Source organism: Peromyscus leucopus, chromosome 5 (assembly GCF_004664715.2).
Source record: "Peromyscus leucopus breed LL Stock chromosome 5, UCI_PerLeu_2.1, whole genome shotgun sequence".
In the NCBI taxonomy this organism is placed as follows: Eukaryota; Metazoa; Chordata; class Mammalia; order Rodentia; family Cricetidae; genus Peromyscus; species Peromyscus leucopus.
Window position 1 is genome coordinate 12,677,814 of NC_051067.1, and position 16,766 is coordinate 12,694,579.

At 51.6% G+C, this 16,766-nt stretch overlaps 1 protein-coding gene across 6 annotated transcripts in view; it reads left to right on the forward strand.

The window, feature by feature from the left end:
* The window catches only part of Sema4d (semaphorin 4D), a 105,567-nt gene that overhangs the window by 38,652 nt on the left and 50,149 nt on the right, over nucleotides 1-16,766 (forward strand). Inside the window, exon 1 of one of the 6 annotated variants that reach the window (XM_028863800.2) lies at nucleotides 4,805-5,283. The exons of the other annotated variants lie outside the window; for them this stretch is intronic. The gene's annotated coding sequence lies outside the window, so the exon portion shown is untranslated. Of the gene's footprint in view, nucleotides 1-4,804; nucleotides 5,284-16,766 lie in introns of those variants that run through there. 6 annotated transcript variants of the gene reach the window in all.

The window sequence follows — 16,766 nt, forward strand, 5'->3', positions numbered from 1 at the left end:
AATTCTGGTCAGCTAGTGGCTAGCTCCACCCTCTAGGTAAACTTTATTGACAGTCTCAGGAGTGTCAGAGTGTGATCAGAATATCCCACAACAGGTTGAGGCTTGACTGGCGCTGACTGGTACTGAGGAAGCAGTTTGCCATGGGAGGTGGCTGTGTTCTTAGAAGGCCTTGCTGTTGTGAGTGGCTAGGAAAGCAGGCTGCTGATCAGGAGAAACAACTTTGGGAACTTGCACCTGGCAAATCTCCACATTACTTTGTCATTTTGGGGAAATACTACTAGAGTAGAGAAATCATAGGGTCATTGTGGGCTGGGTTGACCCCTGCTGGCCCAAATCTCCACTTAGGATCAACTTCAGTCCTCTGGCCAAGCCAGCTCATCTTCAGCACCCAAGTAGGACTGACTACCATGTGTCATACTCAGGTACACATCCTACATACACCCCGAAGCATGTTCTCATGTTGCGCCCCCTGCTTGATTCCATGAGGGTAGCTCTGGTCCCCTGCTGACATTTGGTATAGTATCTGACATCAGCAGGTACTAGGGAATATGTGTAGGTGGGTGTGAGTAGGTAGTGTATGTGGTACTAGGGAGGAAGACTCCTCCTTTTCAGATCAGGGGACATTTCTCCAGAAGGCCTGGCTCCTTTACAAGCAGACTGAGAGAGCTGACATGGAGAGAAACAGCCAGTAGATAGGGTGTTGATGAGAAATGGATCAGACAGCCAACTGTGCTATTTTGAGGTACAGAGCTGAGATTTTAATCTGAAGGAAGCAGAGAGCTATCGATGTTTTGTTTATTCTTTTTATTACATTTGTGTATGGTGTATATGCATGGGTGTGTGCGTGCGTGCGTGCGTGCGTGCGTGCGTGCGTGCGTGTGTGTGTGTGTGTGTGTGTGTGTGTGTGTGTCTGTACTTGTTCATATGGAGGCTAGAGGCTGGTTTTGGCTAAACTGGCTGGCCAGTGAATTCCTGAGATCCACCTATCTCTATCCCCCAACTGCTGGGGCTATATGCACTGCCACCTGCTTGACACTTTTACGTGGGACCTTGGGACCCCAACTTGGGTCCTCTTGCTTGTGTAGCAAGCACTGAACCACCTCCCGAGTCCCTGAAGGTGGCTTTTTTTTCTTTTCTTTTTTTTCCTTCTTTTTAAAATAAACATTAGTCAGAGCTGGATTTTAGAGATAGTTGTGCATCTATACTGTGGAAGAGTGGGGAGAATATATGTGGAGAGAGGGGTGCAGAGCAAGGCACAGGGAGTAATAGAGGGTGGTTACCAGTCAGCCATCTGGGGGCTTTGTGCTCGTCTCAGAAATTCAGAGTAGCAGTTGAATTGACAGTCCCAGCCCTCCAGTGTGAAGGCGAATGTATAGGCAGACTCCGGTGAGTATCCCTGAGTCCTGGGAGCTAGAGGCAGTTTGCTCCTGACACGAGAGGCCAGAGGTGTATGGTTGTAGATGCTCAGGTTGGAAGCTTATCACTCTGGGCTTGAGCTGGCAGTGGCTGGCACTGGGCAGATAGAGTAACCCTTGGTTGGCTCTTAGCAGTGGATGGACGGCAGCAGCAGTCACTGCAAGCGAGCGCTCCAGTTCCCTGTGGCTCCTACCAGCAGCTAATGTCATAACTCAGAAACCTAGGGTGAATCTAGGACTCGGCAGCCCTTGAAACCTTGTGACCAAGGCCTTCAGTCCCTCATCTTTGGCCCTCTGCAGCTCTGTCTGAGCTAGGTGTGGTGGTGCACACCTTTATCCCAGCACACACTCAGGAGGCTGAGGCAGGCGGATCTCTGTGAGTCTGAGGCCAGCCTGATCTATGCTGAGCTCCATGTCAGGCTGAACCAAACAGTGACACCCTGTCTCAAAAAAGAAAAAGCCTTTCTGTACTGTCTATTACTGTCTTTCTACTATCTTCGTCTCTGTTGCTGGCCGCTTAAGTCTTCAGCCAGTGTGTGTGTGTGTGTGTGTGTGTGTGTGTGTGTGTGTGTGTCTCTGTCTGTCTGTCTGTCGGTGTCTGTGTGTATTTATTTATGTATACAAGTGAGGGTGCATGTGTAGTTGTTTTTTTTTTAACTTTTTGCTCTCAGGGGGCCGACACCCAGCTCCCAAATAAATACACACTTATTCTTAATTATGAATGCCCGTCCTTAGCTTGGCTGTTTCTTGCCAGTTTTTCTTAACTTGAATTATCCTGTTTCTCTTTAACTATGTTTTACCTCTGGGCTTTTTACCTTTCTTTATTCTACATGTCTTACTTTGCTTTATTCTTTGGCTGACTGTGTGGGTGAGTGGCTCGTCCCTGGTGTCCTTCTCTCTTCCTTCTCTTGATCCCCCCTCTCCCTCATTTATTCTCTGCCTGCCTGCCCCACCCTTTTCTCTCTCCTGCCTAGCTATTGGCCATTCAGCTCTTTTTTTTTTTGACCAATCAGGTGTTTTAGGCAGGCAAAGTAATGTAGCTTTACAGAGTTAAACGAATGCAACATAAAAGAATGCAACACATCTTTGCATCAGTAAACAAATAGTCCACAGCATAAACGAATGTGATACGTCTTAAACGATATTCCACAGCGGCATGAATGCACGTCGCGCACGTAGAGGCCCACGCGCAGCCTGATGTGTCGGTCCTCACCTTCCACCTTGGTTGAGGCAGGGTCTCCTTACTGTTGCTCTGTGTGCACCAGGCTAGTTGGTCGGTGACTAGGGATTAGCCTGTCTCTGCCTCCCCTCTCACTGTGGGAGTGCTGGGGTTACAGCCACACACCGCTGTGCCCAGATTTTTTTTTTGGGGGGGGGGTTCTGCGGATCCAAGTGCAAGCCTTGCACACTGAGAGATCTCCCCAGGCCCTTCAGCCACTGCCTGGCTGCTATGGCCAGCACCGCCACCGTCACGGCTGTTGCTTCTTCTTGTCTCCTCTTGGTGCTGCCAGCTCAGCCCACTCAGCTTACGATAACATCTGAAGAAGGCAAAGACCATTGGAAGAAGCCTTCTGTCGGGCCTGGGCCTTTCGTTGCGACATCGGAGGACAGCACAGGAAAAAGAGTCTCCTGACAAACTTGAAAAGTGAACCAAACAGTCTGGTTACATGGCTAGGAGCAATGTGTGGCAAGGGTGTTTGTGCCAATTTTGGCACAGCCCTTCACACACATGAAAGATTATGTTTGCCCCAGCCACAGGCCTTCTGCTAGGCCTTCTGGGAAGGTGTGCCCTCTCTCGTCCAAGTGGGAATATCTGTTTGATAATCTGGAGATTGTTCAGGCTTGTGTTGCTCTGGAGTAGTGCTGCATTCCCACCATGCTCGAGTATCTGAGTGGTTATGACTGGAGCTTGTCTTCAGCCATGGTTGCAGTGATCCCCCGCATCGGTTGGAGTATCCTCAGGGTGGCCAGCGAGTGTCCGGAATGGCCTGGCTGACATGAGGACACTCTAGCTGTTTCTTGGGCCCGTGGTTCCCTGTTCAGGGCCTGTCACATGCCCTACTCCTGGCAGTTTTAATCACTTACAGACAGCATTGGAAGGGTGTTTACAGTAGGTCAAGGCCAACGCAGAATTCAAATCTCTAGTAGCATTTAGCAGTACTTAATCGGATATTCAAGTATGCATAATCATGCTTAACTTTTCTTTCCTAGTTCATCAGGGAGAGACATGGTTCCCTTGGCCCGGGTCAGGGGATGAGAAACCAAAATAACAGTGGTCTTGTCCTTAGTGAGTGTGGATAGGGGTGCCACAGCCTGATAGCTCTGAGAGCGTGGTGGGTTCAGAGGGACGATACTGACATGCTTGTTAGTTCTGCTGGCCCATTCTAGGTGAGCCCGATGAGGCTGGCCTCATGTCCCCGTCCTGCCGCTTCCTGAGCCCCTGGCAACCTGATGAGGGTGACCCAATAAGCCCCGCGCTGATGTAGATGTATTATGTGGCATGCTCTTGGACCAAACAGGGTGAGTTAATGCTTGTGAGTGGCGCCGAAATGTGGTGAGCTTGGTCATGGGCCAGCCGGTTTTCATTTGGCTGCAGCTTGTACAGTAAATTCCTCACTATTTTCTTTTCTTTCTTTTTTTTTCTTTCTTTTTTAAGGTTTTGCTTTGTTCTAAGGAAAACACACATAATTTTGAAAATAGACACCCACTCTTGCTTTTTACCATAAACAGATTGCTGCATTGTATTGTGGGATCTGGCTTGGCTGCAGAGGCCTTCGATGTTTGCTGAGCTAGTGCCTCTGAGACGAGTCAAACTGACTGCGGCATGTTCAGGGTGTGGGTGGTGCTTGCAGGTGTGGGGAAGCATGAGTCTCCATGCTAATTAAAAGCCTTCAAGTTTTTTGTTTGTTTGTTTGTTTGTTTTTTGTTTTGTTTTGTTTTTTCGAGACAGGGTTTCTGTGTTGTTTTGGTGCCTGTCCTGGATCTCGCTCTGTAGACCAGGCTGGCCTCAAACTCACAGAGATCTGCCTGGCTCTGCCTCCCAAGTGCTGGGATTAAAGGGTGTACCACCACCGTCTGGCTTTTTGTTTGTTTGTTTGTTTGTTTTTTTATGTTGCCACTAATCTCAGAAGAAATATTTGGTTCTGTGGATGAGCTATTCTCCGAACTTTACTGCCGAGGTGCCTGGGTCCCCTTTAGGTTCAGGTCTGGCTCAGGGTCTTATAGGACCAGGTAAGGAGAGCATGTCTGAGGGACCAGCATGTCTGTTCCTCTGGAGGGTCTCAGCCACACACACCAATGGCTGGGGTGGGAAAAGCCTTGAGGCTGTGGATGATTGATAAAAAAGTATTTCCCTTAGATCAAGAAGGTGGCCCTTGGCTGTGCCTGGTGGGCAGTGGCCTGCATAGCGTGGGTGCTGGGCAGGGTTAGTCCCCTCTCCTCAGGTCCAGCCCCCAGTCTCTGAGGCAGCCTTTCTCCTTCTTAGCTTGCTCCATGCCCTGAATCGGCCCATATAGGAAAACAATCAGGCCCACATTGTAGAACAGCCCTGCTATTTACAGGGCAGAGAATGGGGACAGGCTTGTCCCACGACCTGCAGAGAAGGCTCACCACAGAGCCTTGTCCCACTGCTGAAGGGTGCCTTGTTGTAACAAGAGTGGACCTGGCCGCCTGCAGCACGTCCCCTTCACCCCATCCCAGACTGTACCCCCAACTCATGACAGAGGCCCCATGGTCAAGCCAGACATCTCAGGCAGGCAGAGGCCTCACATGAGCATCCTGAGTGGTCCAGAGGAGTCCTGAGTGCCAATCCTGCTAGCAGCCAAGGGACACAGTGGCCTGAGCAGGGCTGGAGCCCAGCTGCAGAAAGGTATGCAGGGCTAGTAATGGGGCTTGCTGTTCCAATGGCTTGCGGCTAAATGGGGTACCCTGAGTGTGCACCCTCCCTCCAGGAGCCCAGATGGCTGGTGCCTGGGAATGGAGGGAAAACATACCTAGGCAGAGGGTGGAGGCTCTGAGCACATGGCTGTTCTGTATCTTGAAGGTAGTGGGCACGGCCTGGCTACAGAGCCAGTCCATCACTCAATGGTTGGTTGGTGCTCTCTGGCCTGGGGCTAACCCTGGGTCCTTCTTGTGCGTAGGTCTTTGTCACCCACACATGCGGGTGCTGTCTCGGGTCACGCTCTTCTTTGTTGTCTGAATTCATTTATCTCAGGTTTCTGTCTCGAATACGCTCTGTGGGGAAGGAGTGGTGGCCTGGAGTCACTGGCTTGCTGCCTGTGGGTGTGGCCCTGGCAGGGACTTGCATGGCCCCAGAGCCCGGGGAAAGGAAACCCGCTCTACTAGCTTCAGTAAAGCCACAGATGTGGCTGCTGTGTAGGACAGTGGCACAGCTGGAGTGCCCTCATGCCACTGGGGTCTGTAAATCAAAGACTCTGATGGCCCATGTGTGTGGAAGTCAGAGGACTAGGGTGTGTGTTGTCCTAAGGGTGGGGACAGGGAGGGACCAAAAAATTATAAGCCAGGACCAAATGACCGTGCGTGCCCTGGAGCTCCCGGGACTGAAACCTTGGGACCAGAGTCCAGAGCTTCCCCGAGAATGGGGCCTTCCAGTGATGTAGAGACTTCTAAAGTCAGAGACTTTAGGTGCGTGTATTCTTGTAACTTCGCATGTTCTCCAGTCCCGAGGCTCTTACTCAGTCGGCAGACATTGCTCACACCCCCTAGACCTGCCCCTTCTCTACCTGACTCTAGTGGAGCTCCTACGGACCACGTGCTATGGCAGGTATGCTGGGAAGTGTCCTCCAGTGACCCCGGTGAAGACAGCTTGCTCAGGCAGCTGACTCAGGCAGGGGTAGTATGGACTTCCCCTTATTAAAATACCAATCTGTTGCTTCCCAGAAGGAATAGGCTTCACCTGAAACAGCAGCAAACAAGTTGTGCCCACTGTGGGCATCTTCCTGAAGGCTGGCAGCTGCCTGCGAGACAGGATCTCGGCTGTGTCCGCAGGCCTACCTTAACGTGCCCTCTCCTTTCCATTCTCCCTCACTGGGTCCCAGGAAGTCTGTGGCTGGATGGATGGATGGACATTCATGCCCTTAATCCACAGCCTCTGTTTCCTTGAATTCCAAAAGAAATCGGGAGACAAGACATTGGCGAAGAAAAAAGGACTAATTTACAGAGAGAGAAGGAGGCGATGGCCAGCTTATACTTTCTAGAAACCATGAGGGAAAGGCCAGGAGCTCTGCAGACTGAGCCGTGAGAGAGCTTTGGGGCGTTCCTACAGTGGGGTCCGGGGCAGCTCGCACAGGCTGAGCAAACCACTGCCTTTGTCTCCGCTGGGGCTGTTCCTTATATATTCTTTTTACAGGTTGGGCTGCTGACAGACACTTCTGTTCACTTCTTTTGCCTTTTTCATGAGTTTATAAAGGAACACGCTCCCTTATGGCATTGGCAGACATCCTTAGTTTTGGTTGATTTCCCTTCCTTATTCTCCCTGCCCCTCCCCCCTCCAGTATTTCCCTTTCTGCTTTCAGATGACCTATGTTCCATCCGTCCGTCCGTCCGTCCGTCCATCCATCCATCCATCCATCTCCTCCTCTTCTTCCTCCTTCTCTCCTTTCTCATTTGAAGCCTTTTTTCCCATCTCATGGGGCCTTTTCTACTTTCCTGGCTCTCCCCACACCCACGTCCAGTTAAATATTTAACAATTAGAAGCTAGGATCTGCACGTAAGAGAAGTACGGAGAGAGTTGTTTGTTTTTAAGTTTGGCCCAGGGAAAAAGGGGTAGACCTTCCGACTCAGTGATTGCCGGTTACGAAAGAGACAAAAGTCTTGGTCATGAGTTTTATGGGATGGCAAGTGGAAAATTCCTACATGTTCCTTCCAGGGTCCATTTTGTTGTTGGATGTTGAATACAGGTTTTTCTTTGGAGGTCAGCTTCAAGCTGGCTTGTGCTGGACTGCCACGCATACTAATGGGCGGGGCACAGGTGTCTCCTCTGTCTCCAGGGCTCTAGCCTCCTCTCTCAGTTTTGGATTTTAGTGACTGGTGTGCTCTTCTGGGATTTGCAGAATGTAATCATCAGAGTACTGCTGTGGGGTCCACTGCTTCAGGGGGAAGGGGACCCCACTTTCCAAGCCCCGTTCCCTGGGGCCTGTGAAGTAAAGTAGTAAAAGGCAGATCAAGACAGGCCTGCCGACTTTAGCATCCTCATGTGTATTGGTGCCTCTCAAAAGAACTCAAACTCCACAGATGCAGACTCAAGCTTCAGATCCATTTAAATAAACGGTGATAAATCACCGAAGGGGTCAGACAAAAGAGGGCGGGGTGGGAGTGGGGTTGTGTAACAGTGACCTAGAAATGTGGTAGAGGAGGGTCCGATTCTACCAGCCTCTTCTCCTTCCTTCCTGGTGTGGGATAGACAGTCCTGTGCAATGAAAATTGATGTCCTGTCGCTTGGCCCAGCTTTTGTTACTGGAGCAGTAAAGAGTTAGAGCTTGGGGCCTCGCAGCCCCAACAAGCCAGGCTACCTGTCCTCAATAAGCCAATTAAAAAAATAATTAATGGTGCAAAGCAGGAAAAGGAGATTTATTCAATGTGATCATATTGGGAAGAGGAAGAAAGAGGTCCAGTGGGAACACCCCAACAACATACACTCCAGGGGCATCTGTCTTCCAGGGTCCTGAGAGGTCTGCATAGTTAAGCAGTCCTAGTCATATGTGGTCCCAGCCATCAGTGACCAACCATTGGTCAGCTCTAGTCCCTCCTGTAAGGTGTTCTGACAAGTTGTGGACGCATATGAGAGCTCTTCCTGGGAGATGAATTCCTCTGGCTGGCACAGGCTTCAGGCATGTCCTGCTCCCAGTGTGAGATTCCTGGGGAAATTCCAATTTCCTGGGGTCCATTGTTTCAGTAGTCTGATAGCCAAAGGGAGGGGCATGGGGGTCTTTTAGAATATCTTCATTCCCGCCGGGATCCGCCAGGATCCGGGCAGAGTCCTCACCTGCCTTCAATCTCAACAGTGCTGGTGACAGAGCTCGAGTTGGCCTAGGACACTGGGATCCTATTTGCTGGTTGCGGCAATCAAGGAAGCCTGCAGAGCTGGGAGAAGCCCAGTGGCACACCCAGGAGCCTAGGCAACCCTGAGATTTCAGCCAGCCCTCCACAGCTGTTCTGTAATGTATCTGTGTTGTTTTGAACCAGTGAGTTTGGAGTCTGTTTCAACAGCAGTCCCAGGGAGGCATCCTTGCCCCGTAAGATGTAGTCCTCAGGGGGAGGAGCATCTACACCTTTGAGAGACAGGTGAGGTCAGTGATGGCGCTGCTGAGCAGGGATGTAGGAACTCTGCCTGTGCCCCTGTTGGTGTGCCAAGGGCACGAGACGTGCGGTCACTGCCACTGGCCCAGCAGGAGCTTGCAGTGGCCCTGTGGGCCACAGGTGCTGCAGGCCTGAGATGGAGGCGACACAGAGGGACTGGACAGATGCCAGCCGGTGGAGGATAGGTGAGATTTAAGGACCAAGGAACGTGGCTTGTGTATCCTTACTCCCGGGAAGGGTCAGCAAGGTGGGGAGTGTGGTGGGCATCACCAGGCCTCAGTATCCCCAAAGGAACAGCAAAATGTGCCAGAACTGCCGTGTGTATGAGTCCTAGCTACTCAGGAAGCTAAGGCAGGAGAATCATGTGAGCCCAATTGGTCAGGGCCGTCTTGGGCAACATAGGCAAGACCCTCACCCCCATCTCAAACTAGACAAAACAACCCAAAAAGTCAGACCATGTTGGTCAGCTGAGGAAGGGCCACAGAACAGGCTCTTCTTTGTTCAGCACTGCCTCAGCCCCAGGGACCTGTGTGGTGTGCCCTTTGTGTGAGTCTTCTCTACGTTTAGAACTAGGCAAGCAGCCATGGGCTCTGGGCCGGCAGAGCAGAGAGGTCAGCATGAACAGAGCTTAAAACAAAACATTTTCCTGGTGCTTCTGTTGGGTGTGCCCAGGAAGTGGAGCCAGCCAGCAAGGTGAGCTTGTAGAGGCCTGGTGGCCTGGCTGCCCTGCTGGCTGTGTTCTCTGGGTGGCAGGGTGCTTAAGGTGCCATGGACACACAGCACAGGCAGGGATGTAACTCCCTGGTCCACTCCTCAAGGTGTCATCTCTGCACACGCTGCTCTGGTGAGCATGGATCCTGTGGACTGGTCCCCAGCCCAGAGCGATGCCCCTGCTGCCATTGCTGGCCACTCTGCACCCAAGCACCTGCCTCTGTGGCCTCCCAGCCTCTCCTGGCCACCTCTGTGTCAGTTCTCTGTCCACAGGCTGGCTCTGGAATCTTCTCTAGTGCTTGAAGAAGGACTCTGTCTTAGTTACCTTTTTTATTGCTGGAAGAGACACTGTGACCAAGGCAAGTTATAAAAGAGCATTTAATGGGGGGCTTGCAGTTATAGAGGGTCAGAGCCTGTGACTTTTGGGACGGGAAGCATGGCAGCAGGCAGGCAGACATGCTGCTGAAACAGTAGCTGAGAGCTCACATCATATCCAAAAGTTGGAGGCTAAGAGAGTAAGACTGGGCTTTAAACCTCAAAGCCCGCGCCAATGGCACACCTCCTCCACCAAGGCCATGCTTCATAATCCTTCCCAGAGCAGTTCCACCAACTAGGAACCAAGCATTCAAATATAGGAGCCTGTGGGGGCCATTCTCATTCAAACCACCATGCTTTGGCTGCCACTTGGGGCTTGGAGCATCCCTTCAGCTTACATGTTTGCAAGAGACAGAGCACTGTGGCCCAGGTAAAGATGTGGGCGGTCAGGTCCACTTGGGATCTGGCCAGTGGATCCTTTCCTTTGTGGATGGTCTTAGATGGGGTGTCTAGGCTGCCTTTTCCAGGTGGAGAGTTGGCTTGTAAGTTGATTGCCCTTCAGGCATGATAATGGACCACAGAGAACAGGCGTGAAGATGACGGAGGCACAGGTCAGAGCCAGACAGCATAGCTGTGAAGGTAACAGATGCAGGGCCTAAGGTGATAAGTACCTGTGAGGTAAACCTGAGTGTGCACAGGGACTTTGGGGTTTTCAGGGCGCAGATCTCAGTTTGGATGAGGCTGATTCTCTAAAGATGTCAGGAATTCCTGGTGAGTATTCCGAGGCGAGATGCATCAGAAGAGAGGATGCAGAGGTGGGGAGCATCTGTGGTTGGAAACAGTGCACGTGGTACTAAGGCCAACACTGACAGAAGACCCCAGCCACATACGGAGAAGACCCAGAAGAGTGCAGAGGGTACCTGAAGCGCCTCTAAAATTCTACCTTCCAGAACTGAATTCAGGTAGTTCCTTTTGTGTGCAGGTGACAACGTCCAGGTCAGCCTAGGTGCCACCATGTGAGACCCACATGCACCTCGAAAGCAGAAGCTGCCGCCCCTCCAGGTGTGGGTCTGTGTGCAGCTGCCCAGCCCAGCCTCCAGGCTCCGTCTTTGGAACTGAGGTTTTAGTGAGTAGCCCTGACTTACGGGCTTTCCTATTGTTTTGCATTTACTACTGTATTGTTTGTCTGGACTTGCTGAGAACTGCTGACGTGCCTGGCTGTGCAGCCTGTGTTGCGCACCCTGCTGTTATTATTTACTTAGCCCTTCCTGATGGACCAGCACATGTTAGGATAATTTTTGCTTAGAAGCCACCAGGAGATAAATATCTCCAAGCTGGCATCCCCTTGAACTTGAGGGATGGCACAGGCCCAGGAAGTAAGCATGGCGGAACTGTCAGGCCCCAGCTCACTGCCCTCATCTGGGGCCCTCTGCGCCCTCACTGCCCTCATCTGGGGTGGGGGGGGACTGTGTACAGAAGCTGGCTCCAGAGGCCCCTCGGCTTGTTGGTAGAGGTAAGACGAGGCTGGGTGTGGCTCATGGGTGGGCTGGGTCGGGCTGGACAGGGCTTGCTGGTTGGGGCAATGTTGCTAAAAAACTTCCTGTCCTTGCGAAACTTTGTGATGGCCTCCCTCCCTGTGCTGAAATCCCCTTCCCATGACTGAACTGTTCCCTGAACTGTTCCCCTGTGTCACACTCCCTGCCCCCTCCCGGAAGGCTGCCCGACTCACAGCTCGTGACTTTCCCACCTTTTATTTGTGGAGATCACTTCTGTTTCGCCTTGAGACGGGCAAACCCCCCGTGATTGAGCTACTTACGGAAAATCCAGTGTCTGTGTGGAACCTGCACACCCCCACGCGGGTGTCATCTTCTTGGGGTTGCTAATGTGAATGCAGCGTACACCCCATGAGTAGTGTAAAGAATAAGGACGAGTGTGTGTTCATTCAGACCCAATGGTTTTTGCATGTGTATTTGTATGAGTGCATGTTCACACGTGTGTGGGCACACTTAAGTATGCAAGTATGGTATGCAGGTATGGAAGTATGGTGTGCAAATATGGAAGCCTGTAGTTTTCCTCTGTTGGACCACCACGTGTAGTTTGCTCACACGGGCTCTAGGATCGAACTTCAGTCCTCAGGCTTGCAAGGCAAGCACTTAGCTCGCTGATCTATCTCCCTGAGCCCCGACTTCCTGTGCCTTTAAGCGCATGGATGCCTCACAGCCCTGACATAATGGGAGCTCCTTGTGGTCCCAAGAGTAGAGCCCCTCCCTCACACAGCTAGCTGCCTCTGGGGTGCATTGGGGAGAAGATGGAAGGGACCTAGGGGATGCCTGTGAGGGGTCTTCACTAGGATGTCTCATCCGTCATTGGCGTGGAAGGGCCTGGAATGTTCTGGGTCTCCGGAGTAGGCACTGAGCTCAGTTAAGGACAAATCATTGTCTCGAGGCAGGGATGGCGCTCCAGGGCTACCTGTCATTTGTATAGGCAGCCTAGCTTATCTGGGTGAAAGACTGTTCTATAATCTTGGCTTTTCTAGATGCTGGGATTTCTAAGGTTTGATGTTCCAGGCCTGGCGTGAGGCAGTTCTGCATATCAGCCCAGCATTCTTTCCCCATACTCAGGGATGACCCATCTCCTTCCTGTACCCCCAAAGAGATGCAACAGTGGCCATGCCGCCCTGCAGCAGCTGTGCTGCCGGAAGACGATGGTGCATTGGTGTCTGGTGCCAGTGACTCACTCGCTCTCCCATGCTCCCTGTGAGTGAGCCACCGCGCTTCAGAATCTGAATCATCTAGGTACTTGCACAGCACAGAACAGGAGACCTGTCACCCACTCTGGCATCCCTGGCCTGCTGGCAGACAGTGCTGTTATAAGGCTCACCAGACCAGACGTACTCAGGGCCAGGGTCTAAAATTCAACCCAGAGTTCCAGGCCCTGGTGCCCTGTACGGGGATCTAAGCTGCCAGGAGCAGAGGGGCTTTCGTTAGCGGGACAGTGAGGCTCGAGTCCTCCTTTCCTGCTTGGAGTGTGCAGAGCGATCTCTGATTTCTGGGGTCCCCTGGGTCTAATGATAGTGAGTCCCTCCTGGCGCCATTTCCTACTGCAAGATCAGTTTCTGGGTCCTGCCGGCTGCTGTGGGGACACAGTGAGTGCAGTTCTGATGGGCCGTCTTTCCAGATCATTTTCTACCTTCAGTGACTTCTAGTGTCTGTAACAGATGCAAGGACCCCTGCAGGTTATGGCCTTATTTGAAGTTGTGTCTTGAAGCTGGTGGTGGTGCAGCTGTTCTTACCCAGAGAACCACCTGCCTGGAGGGTGTCAAGAAGGAACAGCTCCTGTGAGTGGCTTGAGAGAATGGGTAGAGTGAGTTTGAGGAGCGTTTGTAACCTATGGATCACAGCGAACCAGCTTCTAGAGTGTGTGTGTGTGTGTGTGTGTGTGTGTGTGTGTGTGTGTGTACCGTGCACATGCATGTATAAGCTTGTGTGCCACAGCACCTCAGAGGGCTTGATCCAGGCACCCTTGCTTGCCGAGTCTTCTCCCCAGCCTGTTACATCTTGCCTGAAGGCCATTTGGTATTTGGAGACTAAAGAATCTGGCTGTAAACATGGCCACAGTCTTGGGGCACAGGGAACCCTGGCACCCTCAGCTTGAGAAAAGCACTCCAGGACTTCACAGCACTCGTCTCTTCCTGTCTCAGCCACACCATGCATGAGGTTGTCGTCTTGTCTCATGTCTAGCATTTTGGTGATCCATCTGCTCACTCACAGTGACCACATGCTGAGCATCAATAAAACGTTGGCTACTTGGGTTTCACTGTGGTTAAGAAGCAGAAACACTGAGCTGGGCATAGTGGCTCAGTCCTTTAATCCAGCATTAGAAAGGCAAGAGTAGGTGGATCTGAGTTCAAGGCCAGCTTGGTCTGTAGAGTGAGTTCCAAGACAGCCAGGGTTATACAGAGAAAGCCCATCTCAAAAAAACAAAACAAAACAAACAAACAAACAAAAACAAATTTAAGAAGAAGAAGAAGTAGACAGATGTCCTGAGGCCGAGGCAGGAAGGAAGGTGGCCTGTGTCTGAGGCCAGGCCTGATGACACAGTAAAAACCCAGCTCAAAAAGACAAAAAACAAAAACAACAAAAAGTTAAGAGTTAACAGAACCCTAAGATGCGGTGAAGTTCTGAGGTTTGGGGGTCTCTGGAGGGAGGCAGGGATCCATTAATTGGTCAAGGTGACCCACACGGTTGACAGTTAGACTGGAAACCCTGATCAGGCGAACTAGGAGAGCTTGAACTTGCTGGGGGGTTATGGAGAGCAGGCCGCCCCTCCCATGGGTGTGCCACATCCCTAGAAAGGAGTCAGGAGATAACCGCCCACTGACCCGGGTCCTCCTGTCTAGTGAATCTTGATTACGACCCTTGTCTCGCTGGCCTGATCTTGTAATTTGGCTGTGTGTTTCTGAGGAATTGCTGGAGATGAAAGCAGTTTGCTAGAGTGGCATTTAGTGGTTTGGGGACTTAGAAAACAGATCCCAGTTGGCCATGGCCCTGTCCTCTCATGCTGTGTGTGTTCATCTATCACCTATGCTTGAAATGGGGCTGAGGCCAGAGGACCCAAGCCCAGAGGAAGAACTGGTTTTTGGTCTTCTGGTCTCTTCTTTGTGGAGACCTGGCAGGGACCAGGCCAGGGATCTGGGGGTTCTGCTGCATTCCGTGTCTTACTGTGCTCTATCCAACCTGTGCTTGCCATTTAGAGTGGTGGGTGTTCTGGGGTTCCAGGCCTATGATCACTGCAGGACATCGTGGTTCAAACCCTTGTTGCATATAGGGAAGAGAGCTGAGGCAGTGTCTCATGTAGCCCAGGCTAGCCTTGAACTTGCTATGTAGCTGAGGATATCCTTGAACTTCTAACTGCTTGCCTCTGTCTCCCTAACTAGGATTATAGCCATGCACCCACCACCAAACCCAGTTTTAAACAGTGCTGGTGTCACACCTTAGACTTCACACATGCTAGGCGAGTAAGCATTCCACCGCCTGGACTGCGTACAGCCTCAGCCCTGACACTTAAAAATGCCTCAGGCACACTTAAAGCGAACACAGACACACTCTGGCCTTTTTGTGTGTGGCTGAGCCATCTCCGGGAGGCCTTTGTGACAGGCTGCATTTCACTGGTAAGAGTGCCACCCAGTTAACACTTACCTATTTGTCAGCTCATCCTCTGAAGGGAGAAACAGGCCCAGAGAGGCCCAGCCACTTCCTTAAGACAAGCTTGAAGGAGCCAGACTTTGAGCTGGTAGTTTTGACCTTAGGGCCCCTTAATCCAGTTACTTCCTGCTGGGAATGTGGGGCCACCCTAGCTACTGTCCTAGAGGTGAGGGAAGACAGGCTTCTGGCTTCTGGAAACAGGAGCCTTTCTCTCCTCTTCCTTCATCCTGAAAGCCACCAGCAGGTGCTTTGTTGGGGAGGCTAAGGGGCCATCATATACCCATGAAGGGGGAGTCCATAGTAGGGTGACTGGGGTGAGAGAACTAATTATATCCCGTGTGGTTTTGTGTTGAGGAAGCAGAAGCAGAGGGTCTGAGTAAATGGTGAACAGAAGTGGGAGGCTCAGGGCCTGAGCTGCTGCTGCAGCCAGAGGTGGGTTGTGGCTTGAATTCGGGGCTGGCTGGGGTCAGAGACTGGATAGGGGCATGGGAACCTTGGTGGGCAGGAAATGGGTACAGTGAGTCCAGCTGTCAGAGGCCAGTGTGTATTAGAGGGACACGGGGACACACTGTCGTCCCTGCCCTGCAACAGAGGTGACGAGGTCTGATCAGGCCATATGGAGCAGCCCTGGCCATTCCTTCATTCATGGAGTGGCAAGCATATAGAGTTCGTCCCCCAAAATGCGTCTTCCCACTTCATAATCTAGACCTTCGCATTGCTCTCCAAACCTTTCTCTCCTGTATAAATCCCTTCCTTTGTCCCCCTGAATTGTTTTCTGCCCTGAGCCCAGGGGACTGCCCCCTCTCGCTCGCTACCCCTGTGACAGGAGACCGTTTGAGTGGGTCACCTTGTATTATTTGCAGAGTCCCACTGGGAGTATTGTAGGACTCAGCAAGCTAGGGGAGATGCTCGGGCTGGGCTCAGGCTGGCCCTCTCCTGGACCCTGCAGGTCCCTCCAACACCCGGCCTCCAGCTGTCCACAGCAGGTAGGTTGCCCCTCAGGGTCTGATGGCATGGAGTCACTGGGTTCAGGGAGCCGGTTTGGAGGGCTCTGCCCCCGATGCTAATGGATGCACTGGAGAAGCCTGGCTCCACTCCCCAGTGGCTACTTGTTTCTGTTTAGCTTTAAAACTGCCGTGAAAGAGAGGAGAAGGGCTGAAATGTGGCTCAGAGGTGGATTGCTGACCTAGTGGGAACCAGTCTCTGCTTCTGTCCCAGCACTCCCTAAAACAAACAAACAAACAAACAAAAAAACAACCAAATAAGACAGAGAGTGAGCATCTACTTAATTCTTGTGAATATGTTGTCTGTGGTTTTTTCTTAGTTTCCTCAGGAAGGTGAAAAGGACACAAATCTGAAATTAGGATTGTTGGATGTCTCAGCTGGTAAAGGTGATTGTTCCTCACCTCAGGTCCCTAAATCGGATCCCTGGGTCTCACATAGTAGAAGGAGAGAACCAACAAGTTGTCCTTGAACTTCCACACATGCTGTGGTACGAATACCCACACACATAGACACACACAGTAAATACATAAAGTGTAACTGGAGTCTTTAAAGATCTGAAAAGAATCAGGCAACTAGATTATACTTGTTTTTGGTTTTGAGCCTGGGTCTCATGTAGTCCAGGCTGGCCTTGAATTCATTCTGCAGCCAAAGAAAACCTTGAATTCCTGATCATCCAGCCTCTGCCTCCCGAGTGTTGGGATTACAGGCTTGCACCACCATGCCCAGTTTATACAATGCTGGGGATAGATAGAACCCAGGGCTGTTTGCACGTTAGGCTAGATTTGTAACTGAGCCTGGT